Source organism: Lagenorhynchus albirostris, chromosome 5 (genome assembly GCF_949774975.1).
Source record: "Lagenorhynchus albirostris chromosome 5, mLagAlb1.1, whole genome shotgun sequence".
NCBI classification, from domain to species: Eukaryota; Metazoa; Chordata; class Mammalia; order Artiodactyla; family Delphinidae; genus Lagenorhynchus; species Lagenorhynchus albirostris.
Window position 1 is genome coordinate 47,958,417 of NC_083099.1, and position 20,457 is coordinate 47,978,873.

The following is a 20,457-nucleotide window of genomic DNA, read 5'->3' on the forward strand; positions in this document are numbered from 1 at the left end:
ATGCAAATAATAGTAAAGAAGCTCTTTACATACAAAAATTAGCTTTAAGTCACCCCAGATAGTCAAAGCAATCTTGAAAAAGAACAAAGTTGGAGTCCTCACATTTCCTGACTTCAAAATATACTACAAACCAACAGTAATGAAGATGGTATGGTTCTGGCAAGAAGACAGATATATAGACCAATGGAATAGAGTAGAAAACCCAGATGTAAACCCTTGCATATATGGCCAAACAATTTTGACAAGGATGCCATAACTACACAATGGGGAAAGGGCAGTCTCTTCACCAAACGGTGCTAGGAAAACTGAATATCCACAGGCAAGAGACTGAAGTTAAACCTTTATCTCACATCATATACAAAAATTCACTCAGAATCGATTAAAGACCTAAACATAAGACCTAAAACTATAAAAGTCCTAGAAGAAAACAAAGGGGGAAAACTTTAAGGCATTACATTTGGCAGTGATTTCTTGGGCATGATGCCAAAAGCACAGGCAACAAAAATAAAAATAGACAAAGGGGACTACATCAGGCTTAAGAATTTCTGTGCATCATAGGAAGCAATCAACAGAATGAAAGGCAACCTAAGGAATGGGAGGAAATCTTTGCAAGTCCTATATCTGATAAGGGGTTAATATCTAAAACATATAAGGAACTTCTACAATTCAACAACAAAAACAAATTACTTGACAAAAAATGGGCAAAGGATTTAACAGACAGTTCTTTAAAGAAGATATACAAATGGCCAACAAACACATGAAAAAATGCTCAGCATCCCAAATTGTAAGAGAAATGCAATAAAAGGTACAATGAGATATCATCTCACACCCATTAGGATGGTGACTATCAAAAGAATAGAAGATAAGTGTTGGCGAGGATGTAGAGAAATTGGAACTCTTGTGCGCTGTTGGTGGAAGTATAAAAAGGTGCAACTGTTATGGATAACAGTATAGAGGTTTCCCCAAAAACCAAAAATAGAATTACCATATGATCCAGCAATCCCACTTCTGAGTATATATCCGAAAGAATTTAAAGCAGTATCTTGCAGAGATACTTGCACACCCACATTCATTGCAACATTATTCACAATAGCCAAGAGGTGGAAGTAACCCAAATGTCCATCAACAGATGAATGGATAAACAAAATGTGGCATATACCTACAATGGAATATTATGCAACCTTAAAAAAGAAGGAAATCTGTCACATGCTACAACATGGATGAATCCTGAGGACATTATGCTAAGTGAAATAAGCCAGTCATAAAAGGACAAAACCTGTATGATTCTACTCATGAAGTGGCTAAAGTAGTCAAAAGCATAGAAACAAAGTAGAAAGTTGTTTGCCAAGGGCTGAGCAGAGAGGTGAAGGGGGAATTCCCGTTTAATGGGAATAGAGTTTAAGTTTTGCAAGGTGAAAAAGTTCTAGAAATCTATTGCACAACCACACGAATATACTTAACAATGTTGAACTGTATATTTAAAAATGGTTAAGAGAGTAAATTTAATGTTACATGTTTTTTTTTTAACATACACACATACACACACACACGAAATTAGCTGTGTAAAGTACAGTTTCCAAAAAAGTACAAGTCAAATGTTTATCTGGGCTGATCTTCTAATTATGTTCTAATAAATATACATAATTCTGGAGTTGGTAATTCTATTATAACTCCCATCTGATTGGTCAAGTCTTTATGGCCAATGAGTAGCACAGGACTGAGAAATTATGTATTAATCACTAGACAGATATCTTAGGAGTTTTATGCTAAATTTATCACTTTCCTTAAAAAGAGAGCTATTGGTTTGTAGGGACAAAATTTAGTGGCAGATGAAACCAAAGCAAGAATGATTATTCACATCTTGGTGTGACAATCCCAGTTGGTTCCTGGGTGAATTTCATTCTATTTTGCCTGACATCAAGATTTCAATGTACATGGCTCATTAGTGCTTGTAGGCATTTCTATAATGGCAATTTATTACACTTTCAGGTGACAGAATCTGTCCTTTGAAGAACTGCTTTCTGACCTCCTCCTCTTTCCACCCACAACACCTGCCAGATGAAGTGGCCTGCTCTCTTTTCCTGTCCCCATACAGACACTGGAAGTTTTTGTGTGCAGGAGAGCAGGGCTGAAAAGCTTTGGCAGGAAGGTTTTTGCAGCAGCCTGCCTGTCGAACTGCATGGATCAACAATTTCTCAATTAGAAGAAGATAGACGAGAAGATAAAGTATGCGGGGACTGTAAAGCTTCAAGCAGCAGCTGAGGAAGATTTTGGAACATCTGGTCAGAATCTATTTCTTTTTAGGTAAGCATTCCTTTTTACAACGAGCATATATAAAGCGTGAAATTGGCTTACCCCAGCTCCTCCTTACAAGGGAGAAGCTAGTTAGATTTATCACTCCTTTGATGCAGGTCTGGAGAGAGTGGGGTAGCATGTGGCATTCCCACCGGAGGTCCCCCCAAATCCTTTGGGCTCTTCTCAGAGAGAACATTTGTCTGCTATAACAAACCCATTTTTAAAAACCTGTTCAGGTTGGCAGTGTAAAATACCATTCACAAAAATAAAACCCAATTCGTGATGTGTCTGTGTTTTTCCTCCATGAAATTTATGTCTGAGCAACGGATGCCATCATCACAAAACTTCTCTCTCTCTTAATTTAAAAAGTTGATTCTTTGTGTATGTGGCTCATTCCCTCGCTTTGTTGAATTTTAAAATTTCTTTCATGTTGGGCAATAAACGTTGAATGAATGGTTTTGTCTGTATCTGGCTTCATTTTGTGTGTTCATAGCATCCCCAAACCAAACTGCATTGCTTTTTTACTGTGTAAGACTGTAACTAACAGGTTTCATAATGCACCCTTTTTTAAGAGAATAGCATAACCAGCCAATAAAACCAAATTACCAGTTATTTTAAAATTGTATGAACAGACTGCAGAAGGAGAGCTGAGTTCAAATTAGGGCTTCCCAGTTCATGGAAAATTTTAAATCCCTATGCTGGAAGAGTATATTTCATTTAATGGTAATTGCTTACATGGCATTGTGTTATATTATTATCCATGCTACAATAATTCGAAATCAACCTCACTTTATGAAATATACACCAATCACATTTAGCGTCACATCCGAAGTGCTTTTAAATATTCATCTATAATAAACATGCTTTTAAACTAACGTACATAAAAGGAAATTTTTCTAATTTGGGATTTTCAACTTACTGCTTCACTTCCCCTGTACCCAAACTAAGCATGCCCTTTATTAAACAACCATGCAATCAGATAATTTACATACATTCCTGTATTTCCCCATTATTCTTTAGCTCTTAAAATAGTTCTGAGTTTCAGCTGTGGCTTACATAAAATTTAGCCTTGTAATAAAGAAGGTCTATTATTTATGCAAGGCTCTCTGTAATATAAAGAAAAAAAATGATTAGAAACTTTTTACACTCCAGGAGAGAATGAGATTAGTTGAAGATAGAGCCCTACGGAGTTAAAACTATTCCAGAAGCAAAGAAAGGCTTAGCAAATCATATGAATTTCAGGGTACAGTTAAGCTATACTGTCATCTTTGGGTGTGCTATACATTTTCATTAAAACAATTAAGGTCAAACTATATTGAAATAACCCGGAGTCTTTAGGTTTCATCCAAAGACAAACTAAAAGTTGAATCAATGGAAAGAGTTAATCTTTTCACCTCTACTTACATCCAGAAGGGAAGAAAAACAGCCTCACCTTATGTAGTTAGTACACACAGTTCAGGAATCACCATTACTGTGAATTACCAGTTTCCTTTTCTTTATTTCCGCCCTCACTGTGCCCTGCCTGCCCTTGGTCATTTCACTGTTCATTAGCACCTCACTAGAAGAGGGAGAGGAGAAAGAAGAGGATGTGAAATTAAGCATTCAACTTTGTCACTTGGTAACAAAGGTGACAAAGAGGTTCAGGAGGAGTTAAAACTAAGAGTTAAAAATAGATGTTAAAATTATCAATGTATTTCAGCGACCCATGCTGGGCATGTCATTATCAGAACTAATTAAGAGTTAGCCAAGTGACAATGCATTTCTACAACAGATGTCAGCACTTTCCCGAAATCCGCTCTGTGATTGGAGAAGGTTTGGTTCATGTATAACAAGCATTTAGAAAAAAAGAAAGAATGAATCCCTGTTTTATAAAATAAGGGGTTCAAATAATGATTTCTATTGTGCAAATTGCTTCAAAATTCTGTTCGTTAAAGACATCTGTCAAAAGATAGAGATATCATCTAGTTGTATATTTATGATTTTTCACTTTAACTTCAATTTAAAAAAAAGTAAAAAGAATAAATATGTCTAGGAGAAATAGAGAAGACTGCAGGGTGGTGTGAACTCCAGCTCCCCAAATCAAGGAGGGCAAAGTCACAGAATGCGAAATAATTCAGGAGTGGAATGGTTCTAACGCACCCTCATCTTTTTCTTTCTTTTCATAGAAACCCCAAAAGTTTGTTCCCCAGTCTCCCCTGTAAATGCCCAGTTGCTTCTTTAGTTGCAGAAAAAGAAGAAAGAAAAGAAGGGAGAACAATGGCTCAGAAGACTGAAACTAAGAGCCAGATGGTTAATTCAGCTATGAAGGGCAAAGGGAAGCCCCAAACACCATTTGGGGTAGATCCTTTTAAGGCTCCTAGGATTGAGGAAATCAGGTGGTACCACTTTAAATGTTTGACTATGAGTGAGTCATTGGAGAGCCACTTTTGGTAAGTTTAGGAATCAGCGAACAAAGTTGTCCCGCTGCAGATTGATCTGTTTCCTGCAGGGCTGAACAGATTATGGCTTCGGAGCCGGGCTGTTCTTGTTGGAGGGCACAATGCACCATAGATTTTTATTTTCACGAATCAGACTCCAGAGGTTTGTGGTCTTCCAGACAGCAGCTGGCGCCGGGCAGAGGCATCTCTTCGGGCCGGAGCTGCTGGCGACCGCGCGGCGCTTGGCTATGCGTCCCAGGCAGGCGGGCCAGCACCGCAGCCTATGCCTCCCGTTCCGAGCAGACGCCGTCCCTTTTGGAAGGGCTCTGGGGGCTCGCAACTGACTGCTCCTCAGCAAATTTGGGGGAAGAGGAGCTGGTTTGAAGGAAAGGAGGGAGTAGGTTTGGAAAAGGGTTGGCTCCTTCTCATAACTCTGGTGCCTGAAGGGGGTGAGATAGACGGTGGCCAAATAAACTGAAGGGAGATGATCCCATTTGGAGTAACGAGGATTTCTGGATGAGCCGACGATGTGCCCTGCAACTGTCGATTTGGCAGGAGATTTGACTCAATCAACTGCTGTTTGGTTCCTACTTCAAACCGACCTCGCCCCCCCCCGCCCCCCGCCGGGCCTGTGTTCTGACCGACTCCCAAGACTCGGGTTGGGAGCGAGCGGAGCAAGCAAGAATCAAAAGTCAGCCTTCCTTTGGTCTCTGTTTGTGGCAGATGTACAGCTGGCTTGGTTCTGAGCAGGTTGGTGTGTGAGGGGAAGCCAGAGCCGCTTCGTCTCTTTGGCGAGGTTTGGGTGTGTGTCTTGGGTGGGTGGGTAGGAAGAGGTAGGTAGCAGGGTTAGGCGGGAGGATTGAGCAGAGCCCCCTAAATATCTTCTTAGCTGCCCCTCCAGCCCCCAGCGTCCAGCCCCCGCCGCGGCTCCTCCTGGCGGCGCGGGAGAGAGGAGCGGGTGAGGAGGGCGCGGGGGTGGGGGGCGCCCAACAGCTAGTCGAGCCGCGGTGGCGGCGGGGCTGTCTCTTTAAGCGCTCCGGAGGGGCCGGGCCCGGAGGGCGGCGAGCGCGTTTCCATGGCACCGAGGCTGAGGAAGCTGCGGGGCTGCTGGGCTCGCAGGTTGCCAGTCGCTCCGGGCGGAGCAGGGGCGCGCATCTCGGCGGCCCCGGGCGCCTCGGGGACTCGCCAAGGCGCTCCGCCTGCGCTCTCCGCGTCGCGGGTGATGCCTAGTGGGGCCGAGCTGCTTTCGCGCCCTCCGCAGGGAGACGCATCTCGTTGGACCCGCGAGCCCGCACACCAACTTCTGCCCGCCCAGCGAGCTCAACTTCTGCGCGGGGCTCGGACTTGCGGAGCCGGAGTGGCGCGCGGCGCGCAGTCGGCGTGGCGGCTGGAGCAGCTCCGCCCGGCGGAGGTGACCTGGCGACTGTGGCTCTGGTGTGGCTCTGGTGAGCTTGGGTGGCCGCCGGCTGGCCGCCAGGCAGAGCCCTTCATCTCCGTCCGGGCATGTAAGTGGCGCCCGCGCGCTCCGGGACGTCGGGGGAGAGCCGGCCCCGTATGCCTCCGCCCACCCCAGACCTGCCGCAGCCCTGGCGGCCGCAGCCGTTCCCTCCCGGAAGGGATGGAGGGCAGGAGGGGCAGGCGGGCACCGGGCGGGGTCGGCGAGCAGTCCCAGGCAGAGCGCGGCGGGAACGCTGTCCTCAACGGGTCCTCGGGTCAGAGACGAAGACCCGGGGGGGCTGGGTGCTTTCCACCTGACATACTTTCTCAGCGCCTGACAGAATTTTCCCGCAAATTGTGTGTGTGTGTGTGTGTGTTAATTTCCTGTTTGGAAGAGTAATTGGCTAATAATAAGTTCCACTTTCTGAAAGGGTTTTGAATGAAATCGTTACTTGACATGCCCTTTCTAGAGATCAAAGTTTATATATATATATATATAGTCTTTTTTTTTTTTTTGAGAAGTATCTCCGAGTCCGAAGGAGTGGATTATTCCACAGGTTTGACGAGAGGCGAACCCCGGCTCATTCGCCGAAGTGAGGAGCTGGGGAAGAGAGAATGTCAAGGGCTGAATGCGCAGCCACTTAGATGCCAGCCCGGTTAGGAGAGAACTAAAGAGTAGGAAGATGACTGAAACGCATCCTCTGAGGGTGGGTCATGGTTTCATTTGCAGATTAGAAGTGAAGAAGGGAGGAGATACTCGTTCTTGGTCCCTGTGTGAGCTGTAGTGAGAAGCTCAGGGGAAGTGTGAATCTTTCTCAATTGCCCGGTCGCCTTGACCGGCGGAAGAAGTTTGCATTAAATTCTGTAGCATCAGGGGATCATCATCGAACTGTCTGAGAGAGAAGCCAAATTTAACTGATTTTCCTTTCTGCTCCTGAGCGGTTATGAATAGACGCCAGGGTATTTTGAACCTTTAAACGTCTTTGCTACTTCTTTGCTTCATCTTTGATTTTCTGAAATGTGAATGCTTTATAGTAGAAAAATGGTTTAGAGGAGTACACAAGGCCATCCATACCTTTCTGGGTCTTGACTTTTTCTTGTCAAAAAAATACTATTCTTGGATTCACTTTACATTTCCATATTTCATTCGTCTCATGTGAGATTCGATTTACTACCTGGTTACTGCAAATGTCACTAACCATAAATCTTGAGACATGGCCACAGTGAGGTGGTATCGCAGAACAACTTGCCTACATAGTTTGTAAATACGTTTTTCGGCAGAAATGCAAGAAATTTCTGGGTAGGTGATTTATTTTACATTGATAAGATGTGTCTTGTTTATCTGAATAGGCGTTTCCTCTCCAGTTCATCTCAGGAAACACATCTTACTTTGGGTATCTTGTACATGCATAAACCTCCACTTTTTAGCACCTGCTTTTTTAGCATGCTTGCTGGCTAGCCATGCTCTTACTTTTACAAGCGCTGTTATTGAAGTGGACCCTGGCTGGCCTATTAGGACCCTGGCTGGCCCATGCACATGAAACAGAATTCCTTTGGGGGAGGGACACTGAAAAACAACTGAAATACCACCTCACTTTTCATATTGCTTAGATATTTTAACTCATGTTTCAGTATTGATACTTTTGTTGAAAAGGCTGGAAGGATGACATTGCATTTTTTTTTAAAGGACACTGCTGCTGCAGCTCATTCATTTATCAGGTGAGATGAGATTGGATATTAAAACCAATATAAATTCTTGGGTGTTTAATAGAGATGCTCTTTTTTGGAGTTATTGAGATCACTCTGATGACTCTTAGTACTTTCTGAAATCTGGATGGGAAACCCTGGTATTAGAGTTAATGGTTTCTTCAGCAGGAACCATGTTGGGATTTAGTGCTAGGTTTCTGCAGATGCCTTTGCAATCGTTGTAGGCATGTGCAATAAAACCATGTATAGCACTTGGCTTCCACACACCTGTCCATCTATTAAATTAAAGAGAATTCTTCCTGAGATTTTTATTGACCTCTGAGGTCCATTATCAGTGAGAGCAGGCTTCTAATGAGATGAGGACCACTAATGAGAACACATCATCCTACTGACTGGCACTTATAGGTCATTAACACAGGTAAAAATTTTGTGTAGCTGATCTTGTACTTGAGCAGATTTTGGAGCCGGGGTGACAACTGAAAAGAGGAAATGACTGTGCAGCTAAATAACAGTCAGCCTAAACGTAATGCATTGTATTACGGTACATTACTCCACAGGTAAGCTCCTTTTCAAAGGAGATTTTACTAATGAAGCAAAAGATGTAATGTATGACTTACAGGTCCTCCAACTCTAATGATAATTGATCTGATAACCTTGTCTTATCACTTTTAGGAAACCCCGTATAACTAAGGTTAGGCAGATTCATAAAGTCAGTATTTCACAAAGAGCGCCTACGTACCTCCTATGTAATTCCACGTTGGAAATCACAGGTAATGAATACTTAATCTTTTTGAATTCTTAGTTAGATGCTAGGCAAATTTCTAACTACTTTACATGTATTATTTCATATTATCCTGGAAATAGCCCTACAAGGTAGGCATCGTTATCATCTCCGTTTATGATGAAGAAAGAGACACAGTCAGGTTACGTTCACACTCCAAGAGTTCATGAGATTTGGATCCAGGTAGTTTGAATTCCAGTGCTGGAGTTCTTAACAAATATCATCCCTTTCAGAACACCTAGGCCCAGCCAGTGTTTCTAAGAAGTTCTTTGTAATCAGTGCCGGGGGTTCTCAGTGGGAGGCTGGCTAGTACCTTCTACCTAGTGCGTATTGAGGAACCTGTGGGGCTTTTTTGACTGTTGTGAAAGCTATAGGGTTCTGTTGGCGTTTGGTGCTGGGTATGGAGGCGGGTTGGGGTGCTGATTGTCCTGCGGTGGGTAAGATTGTTCCACACAAGGAAGAGCTGCTTTTTCTCCTCACTGAGACTCTTCATAAGAAATTTCCTGCTCTCTCATGGCTGTAGACACTTAAAACACTTAAAGCAATGGGCTCGGCTTAAACTGGGAATTGTGGAATAGGGAAAGCTATCCATGGCAAGTATATTACGAATTGGAGAGTTGTAACCGGTGATGGCATTTAAAAAAAAATTAAGTTTTGGCTGCGTTGGGTCTTTGTTGCTGCACGCGGGCTTTCTCTAGTTGCAGCCAGCGGGGGCTACTCTTCGTTGCGGTGCGCGGGCTTCTCATTGCGGTGGCTTCTCTTGTTGCGGAGCACCGGCTCTAGGCACGTGGGCTTCAGTAGTTGTGGCATGCGGGCTCAGTAGTTGTGGCGCATGGGCTTAGTTGCTCCGAGGCATGTGGACTTTTCCAGGACCAGGGATTGAACCTGTGTCCCCTGCATTGGTAGGCGGATTCTTAACCACTGCGCCACCAGGGAAGTCCCGGTGATAGCATTTTGATAAAGGGGTATTGAAGAGTTTACTTATGTTAATGGTACTCTGCAAATGTTTTCTCAAGGATTAAATAGATGGAAATAAACTCTACTCCACATCTTTGAGACATCAAAGGAAAATGACTGGCTGTAATACACTCTATTAAAATTTATCCTTTGTGATGCTCTCTTGTAAACACTTGCATAATTATTGTATACAACATGATGGATGTAGTAAACATGAGAGTGTTGCAGACAGATATCACACAGGCAGAAGTCTATAAAGGCAGATCCAGTAGCTGAAGCTCCTGGGACTTGAGATACTTGGCATTCTCTGACACTTGGGGGGGATTTTAAAAAGGTATGGTCACTTTGTGACTCAACAGTCTCCTAAACTGTTTAAGACAGCGCACATCCATTCCCTAATGTAGGTATCCAATACAGGTTGACATACGAATCCAAAATGTGCCTGATCTGATACAGTTTATCCACTCGACCCTCACATCCAACACATGCCTGTAGAACTGTTTAACCTCAGCCTTCTGTAGCTGATGTAGAAACTTGTGGTCAGAGTGGCAGAGATTTAGATTTTCAAATAATGAATAAATTTAGAAGTAGAGAAAGGTAAAAAGGTTTAATAATTCAGAATCACACCATGCTGGAATTTGTTTTATTCTGGTTTTGTTTTTTACTTCTGAGAAAGCCTGAAATTGAGCCAATTAGAGACGTCTGGGGCTAATAACAGTCCACTTTTAAATTTACAAATAATTTAAGAATGGTCTGTGGTCTGTCATTTACTCAGTGTAATTTAGTTCAAAAATATTTTCCTTTTTCATGAAGTCAGCCACACTGAGTATAAAGTGAAGGAGAGAAGGCTGGGTGTTCTCTCCATGGGCAAGGCATTATTTCTAGTAATTTGTATTTATTGATATCTTTCATCCTAACAACAATCCTCTGAGGTAGATAATACTATCATCTCTATTTTTCAGATAAGGACACTGAGGCAGAGAGAGAGGTTAAGTAACTTGTCTGAAGTTTCACAGCTGAGAAGTGGTGGGATGGGCTTTGGACCCATTCCAACCCCAGAGACTTGTTCATAATCACTGTTACTTGTGATGGTTCCTCTGCCCTTGACCTCTCCTTTCTAGGCTTCCTAGGGTCTCAAATTACCAGCCTCCCAGACCCTCCTGCTTATATTTAGCAGTAGTTTACTCTTTCTCCTATTGCTTCTAGTGGACCTGAGCCTCACCTCGGCCATGTAGTTTTAGCAGTCGACTTCAACCCATACTTTATCGATGAGATTGACATTATATTATTTAATATATAATATTTTGTCAGGCTCCCTGTTCTCAGCTTCAATGTTGTTTTCTGTATCTTTACTTCTTTCTTAGGTGTCTCATGGGAATAACTTTCTACTTTCTTCAAGGTAATCCCTTCCCTATATGTTCCACATCCCACCTTTAAAATTTTTCTATATTAGTCATCTCTTTTCTTTCTTTTATTGCCAACTCTTTGCTTTCTACTATTTTTTCCTCTTCTCCCCAATGTATCCAAGTCACCTTATCTACATCTCTTTCTGTTCCATGTTTATAAGTTTGTGTCTATATGTGGATCTGTTTTGACCTTGCTTCTCTCCTTCATCTTCAATTTCTCAAGAACAGCTCTTTGATGCTTATCAGTGATCTTATCATTGATCATTTAAACCACTGCAGTCTGGCTGAAATTCCTTCTCAGAGGCTGCCTTTTTTTCCAGGACTCACCCTACTCTCATTTTCCCGTAGTATGTGATATTACTGCCTATTCCTATTTCCCACTTCTCCACTGCTGCACTTGTTCCTTTCCTTTGTACACTCCGTATCATCTGTAGTTCTCCTGCACCGGCCCCTGCTTTCTCTCACCTTCTATCCTCATTCCTCTTCCCGTTCTATATACTTTACCTGGTTTATTGCTTCCTTTCCACTGGCTTCTATCATATGTTCTATTCTGGTGAGACCCAGATCTGTACATCTAGCCCCGTTCTCTTCAGAGCTACATACTTGCATTTTCAACGATAGATTTATCATCACCATGGGGTTCAGACTCAAAATGTCCTTAGATAATCTCTAGTTATCAACGTTCTGTCCCTCTGAGGTACTTCCCTCATCTTCCCCTCCCTTCGTATTTGAAATCCTTTATCTGTCACTTTTCTTCCACTTTACCTTGTAGTTATATTATGAGCTTTAGGTGGGATGATTATGGAAAGGTCTTTTTATATGACAATTGGATAACTAGAAATTAATTTTTATATTCCTATCAGGTACCAAAATTCTAGAAACACCAGCAATGAAATATCTCTTGAATTAGTTCTCTTCCCCATTGCCAGCACTAAAGCCCAGCCAAGCTATTTTTACTCATAGACTGCTATAGTCATCTCTTGGTTAGTCTTCTGTTTCATATTCTCTGGATCCTCTTTATTTTTATTATATATATGGTTTAACTTTCATCAAAGTTGGTTTCTAAAGCAAAGACTTACTAGCATCATTTCCTTTCTTAAAAACTTTGATTGTCCATGGAGTAAAGTTCGAGCATCAGAATATTATTCTTAAATAGCATTTATTAAATGCCAGGAACAATTTAAGTACTTTCCATATTTTAACTCATTTAATCCTCACAACAACCCTATCAGAGGATAATACTGGTATCCACATTTTATAATGAGGAAATTGAGATCTAGAGAAGTTAAGGTTTTCTGGAGAAATTGCATATAAAGGTATAAAGCTCAGGAGGGTTTATATTGTTAATAATTTTAAAAGCTAGGCTATGAACCCAGACTGTTTGACTGTAGATTCTTGCTCTTAACTATTATACTCTAGTTAAGATTTTATTTTTCTGGTAGTATTCAATTTCATAAACATTTATCAAATAGTTTAAAAAATTTCCTTTAGTTCCCTTCTCCTTGTCAGGAACTCTGAAGTGTGTAAGATTTTACTCTACCTTCAAGGTAACAAGTTAGTTTGCCACAGTACATAGCTGCTGACAGAAGATATGAGGCTCCTGGTCAGAGACAAAAGACTTTATTAATCAAGCCAGAGCAGGTAGTGTGAGCTTCATGTTTGCATAGGCTTCCATCCCCCCCACCCCCAATTCCATGGGGCAATGAGGAGTGGCCCAAATGGATACTGTGTACATAGTGGATTTATGTCACAGCTGAGGAACCTGGGCCTTAAAAAATCTCCAACCTTATAAGGGGGCTGTTAGCAACCTCGTCCAACTTTTGCCCTTAGAGGGAGACATCGTCTTTATTATCCTGCTCAGGAAACAACTCTGTCCTCAGCCCTGGCAGGACACACTTTCTAAATCTTCCAAAGCTGTTTGCTATATACAGACATCCTTCTAGAACAAAAGCCATCAAAGCATCTTCACAAGGTATGAAGAAACGTAAGAGACCTTGAAGAATTGTCTCCCAACACCCCTAACGTTTTCCTTCCCAATTTCAACATCGTGAGCTTTGCTAAAGCTTAAATCTAGTTTTGTTCTCTTTTGCTAAATCCAGCACTTGTTTTTCCAATTCTTTTTCAATAGGTGGGAAACTCTGGAACTAGATGAACACAGAGGTTTAATGAGCTGACTCAAGGGGCTATGTTCAAATCCCAAGTATCTGTCTTTCCTCCACTGAAGCTGAAATCAAATCACTAACCTAGTTGCTTAATGTGTAGCTGATTTTTTTTCTTGTTACTTCCATTTAACAAATAGTTGGTCAATGTCAACTACTTTGCTGGGCTTTGGAGATACAGAGAGGATAAGGTGACGCTCTGTCCTTGAGCAACTCATAGACCTGGGGGGAGATCAATGAACAGACTAGAACCTGTCAAAAGAAAAAAACGTTGCAGAGATGGAACATATAACCTAGTTGGAGGGAAGAAAGAATCCAGGGCCTCAGTGTAGGTTTTCAAGAGTGTATTTTTCTTAAGCTGATTCATTGAGTAAAGGTTAGATAGATGATAAAGGTGGTGCTGGTGGGTTCTAGTTGGTGAGAAGAGCATGTGCAGGAAGAAGGAGGTCTCCTCTCCTTTAGGAAAAACCATAAATCATTTTCTTAATGGTATGTCTGGAGGGAAGAATATAAAAGGAGCCACAGTAGAAAATGGGTTTAGGGCAGCTGAGAGGGGTTAGAGCTCAGGAAGGACCTTACATATCAAATTGAGAGCTTTGGATTTGGCAGTAGACCAGGGAGGAGCCAGGAAGTGACTGACTGAAAGCAGGGGAGGGACCTAGTCAGATTTGTGTTTATTGAATGAAGAATGACCTGGAGAGGGGAGAGGCCAGAGGTAGGGAGCCTAATTAGGAGGTTCCTTCAGTAGTAGAGGGAGAAGTGGTATGAGTCTTATTAACAAAGGGAATAGTGATGGTGATGAAAAGAAGGGACAGATTCCAAAGAAGAGTTGGTGAATGTGTGGAAGAAAGGGAGTGAGAGAGAAAGAAGACTTGAGGTGACCTCTGGGTAACAGAGAAAATCAGAAACACAGGAAAGGCAAGAAGAAGGTGAGCTCGGCAGTGACGCTGTGGGCACTTATGTGTCTGTGGGATCTCGGACGGAGACATTCTGGGGAAGCTCCACAGAAGGGCCTGAGGCTAGGAAAATGGTCTGGGCTAGAGCTATATTTGGGTGTTGAAGTAGCAGGAGACAAATATGTATAAAACGTGAGGAGAAAAGATTATCGAAGAAGGAACCTGGGGAATTGTAATATATGACAGGAGGACAGATGAAAAAGGACCCAAGGAGGAGATTAAGAAACTGCCTGAGATGAAGGAAAAAGGGAGTGTAAATGCCATGGAAGGCCTCAAGAATGTTAAACAAAAGAGGAACATGGAAAGTGAGGCTGTCGCTACTGAAAAGTAATTGACTTAGAGTTACCCAAACACACTTGATGGAAGAACCTGGTTTTAGTTGAGAGCTTCCCTGTGGCAGCCGTCACTTGCGGTTATGGTGACCAGAAATGGAGACTCCTGGAGAGTGGTCGCATGTGTCTGAGTTCGTGCTGGACTAGTGTCTGCCATCATTCTCGGCCTCACTATTCCCATTGCCAGACATGACAGGACAAAGGACTTCCTGCTGTCCTATTCCAGCAGCATTAATTACAGTTGGGGCACACTTTAAGATCAACTCACAATCGCCAAGGCATTTTCCTTGGTTCTGTGGAGATTGTCAAGATGGGCAAGATAAAGTCCCCATCCCCAAGCAACTTCTAAAACTGTGTTCTTTGTTGTGGGATAGTTAAGTACCATAAAGGACTTAGACCAAAGTATGAATGTAATTAAAAAGGAAGGAGAAACCAAACTCATGAGAGGAAATCATGGAAAGCTTCATGGAAGCGGTGGCATTTGAAGGCGAGGTAGGAATCAAAGCAGAAGAGCATCCATTACAGGAAGAGAGCAGAGCACGGCAAGGCCTCAGAGGCTGTTGGAAGGGTGGAGTATCTTCCATGGGGTGACAGATACTGTGGTTAAATGGTGTTGCCATCATTGCTCCCATGCCCTTGGAACTCTCCCCTCACAGGGTACCCCCCAGAGGCCCCCAGTGTTCTCCACACTTTCCTTTACTCTCAATGAACTTCCCAGCACAAAAGTCATCTATTTCACAGATAACTTCCAGGTCCCTCAGATATGATTAGCCGACTCTCTGTCTGTCCCAGCAATCTGAGCTGTCATTCGTATTTGGCGTGAAGATCTCTAGTTTTCTTGAAGAAATCTATTTGATAACCCTGTGATAATGATGAGGACATGTTCGGAATAAGTAAAGACTTTTCCAGCCAACTGTTTGTAAAGTCAGCTCCTGGTACATAAATTATGTGGCTTGTCAACTCATGATCTGGGAAATGTTTTCTGTCACTCTTCAGCGGACGGTTTTCAGTGGTGTTAAGTGTTCTTCCTCACTGATATGGTTAATTAAGAATCGACAGTAATTCTGAGCTTTAGTGGCTTTTACTCTTGAGGGAAGAGGCAATCCGAGGAGACTTGAGGTTTGGTTTCTCTGAATTATTAAGAGCACTATTTTCATGGTTTAACGTAGTGGGTTCTGATCAGGATCAGGAGAAAGGCAACCTAATTTTGAATTTTTTTTTCCCTCTGGAGCTTAAAGCACTAATCTTATTTGAAGTACTTCCAGATTTTCATTATACTGTAAAGGGTTTGATTTATAGACAAAGGTATGTGACAATAGAATAACAGTCAAATTGTATTGCTTTTTTTATTTATTGTGGAGTTTAAACAAATTTTGGCTATCCTAGCTTACAAAGTCCCAAAGATAAGAAAACTGTTCTCAGCGTGAATAAACTGGGAATGTATCTTGACATCAAAATTTTATTTTCTAATGCCTTTCACGGTTTGTTCATGCTGAGAACCACTTCTTATCTTTTGAACTTTTGAACTCTCTCTGTATCAGGATGAGCAAAAATGAACACGGGTTTCCTTTCAATGGACTGAAATACCACATGTAAAATAAAACAAGTAGAAACTCAAGACACAGCAATACACACTGGCCTATTATGTGATAACAGAATAGTATTTGTACTGGGCTTTAGGCATGTTATATGCAATATGAAATGAATTTTGAAATAGGAAACACAATAGGCAGCAGCCATTAAAAGGTATGCCTTAAATCTCTTGTAAAGCACATCTTGCTTGAATTCAACTGACAGTAACAAGTTGGGAAATGACTCAGTCAGCATTCTCCTTTCATAAATCTATTTATAGTAGAAACACCATTAACCTTTTAATTGTTTCACAGCTAAAGTTGCTGTGAGTGCCACCTTTAAAAGGGCTCAGGTTCATTAAAATTTAAGGGACCAGTAAGTTCATAGTCTACTCTAATGACCTAGGATGGTTGTGAAGGCTCTAAATATAGTTTTGGTTCACTGAACAACTGAGGGATTCTTTGTCGTGGCCAGGTGTGCTCCCAGTAAGTTGTTGCATTGTCCCATTTCAACCCCACCAGAAAAGTCTCCCCCCTTCTCCCTCATCTGAATCCTAGGGTCTCCTAAAGTCCTGTTGAGTGTCTTCTGTCAGTTTTTATTTAGTTGGCCATGTTAATTCTGCAGCTAGATTTTAATTTCATCGAGGGCAAAGTGTGAGCCCAGTAATTGTTTGTTGGATTTAAACTGGTCACAGATAATCTGTTTCTGCAGCCCCTCTATTGCCCCCTCGTAGATAAAAAGGTACCCCAAACTTATTGATAAGCATTGGGAGTTCTTGTTCTGACTGTGCTACTTATTAGCTGGGTGAGACTATAACATCTCTGGTCTCTAGTTTCTCCTTTATCTGTTAAAACAGATGTTCCAAGAGATATTGGGCTGGCCAAGAAGTTCATTCGTGCTTTTCCATACCATTTTACGGAAAAACACGAACGAACTTTTTGGTCAAACCACTACCTGTTCTTCAAGGATTAACCAGCCTTAAAATATGTCCCTAATGTGATTTGTTATATATGATTATTTAACATTGGTTCCTTAAATGTAGGGAAATGTCTGCCCAAGACATTATTTTTTCTGTTTGGCTTTATTGTATGTTAAGCCTTCCCTGATAAGATGTAGTTAAAGGATCCTTTTTCTCTAAAGAATGTTTCTGGTTGATAATAGTGAAACACTCTCATTTGCTTATAGAGATAAAATATTTGATTTTCTAAGAGAAAACTGAGATGGAGAGATATAAAGTCTAACATCAAGGGGATCCAGAAGCCTTACACCATCAAAGTGCATTAAACACCAGGAAGATCCAAGATCATTTGGGATGCTAAGGATCTATTCTTTTTTTTTTTTTTGCGGTACACGGGCCTCTTACCGTTGTGGCCCCTCCCGCTGCGGCGCACAGTCTCCGGACGCGCAGGCCCACCGGCCATGGCCCACGGGCCCAGCCGCTCTGCGGCACGTGGGATCCTCCCGGACCAGGGCACGAACCCGCGTCCCCTGCATCGGCAGACGGACTCTCAACCACTGTGCCACCAGGGAAGCCCTAAGGATCTATTCTTAATCCTGGGGTTTGACAGTAATATTAGGATGCAGATTATACAAAAACAGTAATAAGAGGGAGCATGTGTTCATTTATCCTTTTTACCATGTGATTTTTGTGTGTTTATAAACCTGAAGAGTGAGGTGAACTAGGTTTGTGTGATTGTCAGTTTCTGGAAGTGAATCCTATGGGCTTTGCCCACACTGTGTGTTCAGTTTCCAAGTACTCTTTTTCGCCTTCAAAAAATGGCTTCACGAGAAGTCTGCAGCCTGGAAAAGGGCCCTCACCAGACCCTGCTGCCACCCTGACCTTGGACTTCCAGCCTCCAGAACTGTAGGAAATAAATTTCGGTTGTTTATTAAAAAAAAAAAAAAAAAATGGCTTCAGACTCACTGCCAGAAGATTTTGGTTAGTGGTGGTAAATAATGACCAGTAGATTTTAAGAAATCTTACGCCAAGGTGATACTTTTACAGGCCAAATCTGCACTAGAGGCTCTTGAAATTCTTTTGATTTAGGAGGTACGTGCTTCGGTTTCACCATTTCTTCTTTTGTCTTGTAGTTTTCCTAAAAGTTATTTCTATTTCCAGTAGATTTTGTCTGTATGATATCAGCACACAAGCTGCCCTTTTTATGTCTTAAATTACTTACCCATCTTACATTTACACACTAGTCTGGTTTACCTGACAGTGTATGTTGAAATAAAAAATATTTTCATTATCACTTATCCATAATTTTGAAATCCAAAAAGCTCTAAATATTGGCAGGTACTTTTTTGGTTGTTGCTGTTATTTGTCATAAACTAATTTGGTGGCAAAACCTACACCGAGCTGATGTGAGTCTAATTATAGACTTTATTTTATTCAATATGAGAATCCTCAAGTTTCTTTAAATAAATATTAATGGGTTTGGTTAGGGTGTGACTCTAGACACTTCTGTGCACATATGTACCATACTGCCTTTCTAGAATCTGAAAAATTCTGAACTCCAAAGCAATTTGGCCTCAAGAAATTCAGATACTTCTAACCTATATTTGTAAATATGATATTTGAAGAACATACTGATTTTCACAGGATAATTTAAATTTTTACAAGTTTTTTTATTCATACCATTCTTTTATAAAATGAGGAATTGCTTTTAAGCAAAGAAGTACCCACCTATTTTTGTTTGTTTAAATTCTGGATGTTGGGTGGTGTAAAGAAGGAAGGTTCAGCTTCTTCTGTTCCCCAGAGTAAAAAAGAACATTATCATAATGTTAATGGATGTTTTTTATCCGAAATCCCAACATTTTATAATATACTTTGTCAAAAGTAAAAAAAAAAAAAAAAAAAAAAAAAGTTAGCAGATTTTATCATTGAAAAATGTTCCCAGGGGCTTCCCTGGTGGTCCAGTGGTTAAGACTCCATGCTCCCATGCTCCCAATGTGGGGGGCACGGGTTCAATCCCTGGTCTGGGAAATAGGATCCTGCATGCTGCATGGTGTAGCCAAAAATTAAAAGAAAGAAAGAAAGAAAGAAAGAAAAAATTTCCCATTTTAATAATCAGAAAATAGAGATTAGATAGTCCTTTAAGGGTAATGCATGAAAATGAGTTTTATTGTTATTCTCTTAAGCCCATTGCTTCTGTATGAAAGAAGCAGAAACAATGGAATCCATTGAGCAGGATCTCCATGCCAGGCAACATGACAAGGGTTTTCTACATTGTTTCATTTTATTTCATCTGAACAACAAACTCTGTGCAGTTGTACCATGCCTCTAATGTTGAAAAATCATTCTTTAGGGATAGCAATAAGGCAAAGCAAAACCCATTTCTACAATTTAGATATTTTATTCATTCCAATTTTATTCTCTGTGAAGTAAGGATAAAACTTCTTTGGTCCTACTCTTGGTTACTTTTTTTTTTTTGCGGTGCGCGGGCCTCTCACTGTTGTGGCCTCTCTCTCTGGACGTGCAGGCTCAGCGGCCATGGCTCACAGGCCCAGCCGCTCCGCGGCATGTGGGATCTTCCCGGACCGGGGCACGAACCTATGTCCCCTGCATCGGCAGGCGGACTCTCAACCACTACGCCACCAGGGAAGCCCTTGGTTACTTTTTATGATGTCTACTTCCAGAGGGTGAACTGGTCTTTTGAAAGGTAAGGTGGTCTGGCTAGGATCAGTCTGCTGGACCCCCTAGTACTAGATTGATATTAATAGAAGTGGACTTTGAAGTCTTTTGCTCTCCTCTGCTTCACAAACTTTCCTATTTCACTTTCTTCATAAATTTTATTTGGTTCTGTGAAGTCCTTATTTTGACTCCAACAAGCCGCTACATTTTTGAGATTGCATTTGTGATAGATCCATAGCTGTTTAGACTCTGGTAAGCTCTTAGTTTCCAAGGAGAGTCAACCAAAATTCCTAACTCACTTTGCTGTAGTCCTTGCATTTCAAATTAAATATGCTTGTGCTATTCTCTTTTGTATGTAGAATCTGCATGACCACATGTTGCATTATTAATGGCCTCCCCAAGGCTTCGCTTCTTGCTGACTACTTCAATTATCTCAGAGTTTAAGCTCTTCATCTGGTAGCGTAGGTGGGGCACTTATGTTTCTAGCATGACTTTCTAGCCTAGCAGGAAAGAAGCCTGTTCTGAAGAAAATAGGGGTCCTCTTAAGGTGGGGTAGAGTCCCTTGGTAGGGGGTTCTGGTGCCCGTGGAGACAGATACTTCAGGAGAACCTAAGGGCCTGGAAGAAAAGTTAATTCTAAAGGACCCCAGAAGCCCAAGGAAGACACTTTTACATCTGACAGACTGGCCAAGAATTGAACATGAAGAGGAGATAAATAGTCTCACAAGGGAGGGGGGGCTACACATGGGCAGGATTGCAGGTGAGGCTTCCTGCCTCTGTTGTGTGTGGCAACAAGAGATAGTAG